This window comes from Salmo salar, chromosome 18 (assembly GCF_965601325.2).
Source record: "Salmo salar chromosome 18, fSalSal1, whole genome shotgun sequence".
Classification (NCBI taxonomy): Eukaryota; Metazoa; Chordata; class Actinopteri; order Salmoniformes; family Salmonidae; genus Salmo; species Salmo salar.
In genome coordinates, this window is record NC_138308.1 from 78,531,162 (window position 1) to 78,536,038 (window position 4,877).

The following is a 4,877-nucleotide window of genomic DNA, read 5'->3' on the forward strand; positions in this document are numbered from 1 at the left end:
TGAGGTGAAGTGGCTGTGTGGTAATAGAAGCCCTAGTGGATGAAAGTGGCATAGCATGTGTGTGCCCAACAAAGTCACACACAACTATGAGTCTCTTAGACCAAAGAAGCTGCAGTTATGACGAAGAAGGAATGTCGAACTTTGATGATTAGTGATCAATTTGAAATACATCTATAAGGATCAGAATCTACCTATAAAACAGATATTCTGAGGCAGTCCAGCCAGGAAACTCTGTGATACTGAGCTGAACAAGACACATGAGAAGTACATGAGCGCACCCTGAATGAGGCGTCAACAAAAATGATGCGGCCAGTTCAACCAATCACCAATAACCCCATTGTTGAAGTGATGTCTACATGTGTAGAATCTTGCCACTCAAGACACAGTTAGTAAAGAGTATGACAAATTCAAAAATGATCGCACTGTGTCTGATATTTCCACTTATCGTAGAGAGGGGTAAGTCAATATTTTATATTTCACTGCTTATGTAATGTCCACTCTTGATTTGGAGGCATGAGGCATCCCATTTAATGCTTTAGAACAGTTTGACAATCCAAAGTTGTATTTGGGGTTATTTACATTATATAGCAGATAATATCATTTTATGTTCTCTAGTTCATATGATAGCTGGGATTAAGTCATCATCCATACGTCAGGAGAATGATCTCATCTCTGCCAACGTTGGAGACACAGTGATTTTGCGTTGCTTCTATGAAGGCGACATGGCAGTAATTTTCTCCTGGTACAAGCAAACATTAGGAGAAAAACTTCAGCTCTTCTCAACCTTCTATAAGAATGACAATGATGCTACGTTTCACCATAAGTTTAAGGATAATCCTCGTTTCTCAGTGCGAAGCGGCAAAGGAGTGAATCACCTAAGGATCTCTGACATCAAACTCTCGGATTCAGCAACATACTACTGTGGGAGCGCTTATAACAACATCATGGAATTTGGAGAAGGAACCATTGTCATTGTAAAAGGTAAAAAATCTGAATTTATAAAGAAAAGTTGGGTTAACCTCTTGAATGATAATGCAAAATGTAGATTTCCGCCTAAAGAGACATACCCAAAAGTAATTATTTTGCATGTTATGGATGTAAACAATAACTAGTGACGCTTAAGAAGTTCTAGAAAGCTCTAGAACTCACCTTTCTGGTAAAAATAGTTACACATTGCTGAGGTGTACTCACTTTTGAAGCTCAAGTACATATTACAAATATTATGAATGTATAAAAATATTTTTTTTCCTATTCAACAAAACTAAGGGGAAAAGAGCTTGACATTTCTGAAATGCTTTCTAAATATTGTAACAATCAAATTATAAACAAGTTACTTTAAGATTTCACCTTTCTTATAATTGCAAAATACTATAAATATGATCATATTTAGTGACAGTAGAAATTTGGCCCATTTTCACCTGAGAACATTTTCTGCCAAGCCTCTTCTGAGCGATGAAGAGACCAATCAAATTGCTGCTGACTCGTTACAACTTCAGCTTTACTCACAAACTAATTTCGTCTTCTGTAACCAAGAGAAAGTGGCCATTTTTCAATCTCATTAAATTATTTTTGTACTTTTTCATGTTGAGAGCTCTAAATCCGGCTGAGAATATCACAGTGAGATTAAAGCACGATTGCTGAAATCGCTAGAATGTCCAATAATATCTACCTGCGGACTGCAGTAACTACACGCTGCACCCACTGCATTCCTCGCTCACTGCCATTGAGGGGACATTCAACAGTATGATGCCATTAGCATTTTCAGTACATGCCGCACGCACTAGCTTTACGTCACTACAATTTTAACATCACTACATGAACACTAGCTAGCTAGTACACATACAGTATCTGCTGGATCAGACCCTGTTGAACAAAACTCTCACGTGACACTACTTGGTGGGCCCAGTCTGCGGTCCACAGATAGACCCTACTCAGATTGTCCCCTTTCATATAGCAGCTCCATCGCTCAGAGGGAGAGCAAATCGTTTCTTTGTCTGGATAGGCCAGAAAAAGTGACACGTCATTTACCTATGCAAATGTGGGTGGGAAACCTCAAACTAGAAGTCAGCTCCGCTGACAGAGTGGTAGCAGAGAGCAGACAGACTGGGCAATCTGGCACTATAAAGCACTGGACCCTAGGACGTTCACAGAGCGCTTTATACACCAAAATGTCAGTCTGAACAGGTCAACAACCAATCAATGTCCCCTATATAGGGGACTTAACATCTACTAACATTTTATATCAGGTATTTACATAATCAGATATCACTGTACGTATTCAACAAATGTTAAGTTCAAACAGTGGAAACAGATTTTCTGACATCTTTCTTATCAGGTTCAGGGTCCAGAAACACGACTGTGCTCTAGCAATCTATTTCTGGGTCAGTCCAGCCAGGAGACTCTGTGACTCTGAACTGTACAATACACACTGAGACCTGTGCAGGAGAATACAGTGTCTATTGGTTCAAACATGGCTCAGGAGAATCCCATCCAGGAATAATTTACACCCATGGAGACAGGAGTGATCAGTGTGAGAAGAGCCCTGAGGCTGGGTCTCCTACACAGAGCTGTGTCTACAACCTCCCCAAGAGGAACCTCAGCCTCTCTGATGCTGGGACTTACTACTGTGCTGTGGCCTCATGTGGGGAGATGCTGTTTGGGAATGGGACCAAGCTGGACATCAAGGGTAGGTGATACATCTTACATTTTTGTTTATATCTATTGAATAATCTACTGTGTAAAACTGCATACAGTACTAGTTATTTGATCACATGAGAAAACATGCAATCATCCAAATAGTTACTATGCTTCTAGCACAATATTTATTTTCACAGACAATGGCGCAGAAACTATTCTCTTGGTTTACTGCCTAAGTGCATCATTGGGTCTCTCATTTATCCTGATCACTGTCCTTGGTAGCATCATGTACAAGATGAACAAGAGAAAGTGTCTGCACTGTAGAGGTAAGTGAAGTCCATAACAAATAAATGAATGATGTATGTAACAGGTAAAGTCCTTCATAGAAGTTGCTCTTCTTTGATATCACCAGATGTATCTGTAATGGAAGAAGGAGTTATATATTTTTTTTCTATGCTTCTTTCCAGGACCCGTCTCTCAGACAAGAGGTCCAGCAGTCTCTTCTTCAGATGCAGGGGTAAGCAGAATTCCTAATGTTGTATTACCATAAAATGTTACAAATAATATATAATAATATTCTCCCTCCATCTTATAATTGTTCTTCACAGGCCCAAGATGCAGACAGTCTCCATTATGTGGCTCTGAATCTGAGAAACAAGAAGAACAGGTCTAGAAGACAAAGAAGCAACATGGAGGAAGAGACGGTGTACTCTGGGATCAGACAGTAAAACTGGATAATTGAAAAACAATTAGATTTTTATTAACTCTTTATTAAAATTATTAGCAGTATTACTGTGACTAATAATTACCGTAGCAACTTTAATTAAAGGGGAAGTTCACCCATAACATTTCTGGGCACTTTATAACACTTTCCTGGCCATTTGTCAGTACCCCTGGCAATTTTTAGATGCCTTGCTTGAGTATATTTACTAATGTATTTAGTTATGTTCGTATTGAAATCCAGGAAGTAGATTAATGTCTGCCACGAATCGGGTCCTAGGTTGAGACTTCTTATCAGTATTATGAGTAATGGAAGTGGGAATTGCATCACAAAGCAAAATATACACAAAACAATCAGCAGGACAGGATAACATTACCATTACAGTAGCAAGCCAAATTCACCACGAGCTAGTTTGGCGAATGGCAAACAAATAGCGTTATAAATGACTTTGTAGATACTGCAGGTGTTAGCAACTTTGCTTGCAATCTACCTCGAATGGTTGGAGCTTTCCGGTCCATGGTGGAAAGACGGTGGGAACAGAACCCAGTTTCAACCGGTCCCAAAGTGATCAAAGCGATCACTGCACACAGATAACGCAGCTGGTGAATTACTTCAGGCTTTGTATCGACACCATAATCAGAATGTCGGATGGCCTGTAGCCATGACTGACACAACCCACTGGGAAAAAAACTGAATAAGCATTGTTACCACGTTAGCTCAACCAAAAAAAAAAGATCAAATCAAATCGAATCAAATTTTATTGGTCACATACACATGGTTAGCAGATGTTATTGCGACTGTAGCGAAATGTTTGTGCTTCTTGTTCTGACAGTGCAGCAATATCTAACAAGTAATCTAACAATTCCACAACAACTACCTAATACACTCAAATCTAAGTAAAGGGATGGAATAAGAATATGTACATATAAATATATGAATGTGCAATGACTGAGCGGCATAGGAAAGATGCAATAGACGGTATAAAGTACAGTATATACATATGGTAATGCAAGACATATAAACATCATTATTAAAGTGGCATAAATAAAGTGACTATTGATCCATATACATGTGTTAGAGTGGCCAATGATTTTATGTCTGTACGTAGGCAGCAGCCTCTCTGTGTCAGTGATGGCTGTTTAACCTGTTGGGGCTAGGGGGCAGTATTTTCACGGCTGGATAAAAAAACGTACCCGATTTAATCTGGTTACTAATCCTACCCAGTAACTAGAATATGCATATACTTATTATATATGGATAGAAAACACCCTAAAGTTTCTAAAACTGTTTGAATGGTGTCTGTGAGTATAACAGAACTCATTTGGCAGGCAAAACCCTGAGACAGATTCTGACAGGAAGTGGATACCTGATGTGTTGAATTACCTTTAAGCCTATGCCACTGAAACACACAGGGGCTTATTAATGTTTTGGCACTTCCTATTGCTTCCACTAGATGTCACCAGCCTTTACAAAGTGTTTTGAGTCTTCTACTGTGAGATCTGACCGAACAAGAGCCTTG

The 4,877-nt window shown here is 39.2% G+C and overlaps 1 pseudogene; it reads left to right on the forward strand.

Annotated features, from left to right (window-relative positions):
* The first annotated feature begins 398 nt into the window (after positions 1-398).
* LOC106577744 (uncharacterized) lies at positions 399-3,365 on the forward strand (annotated as a pseudogene).
* The last annotated feature ends 1,512 nt before the right edge of the window (positions 3,366-4,877 follow it).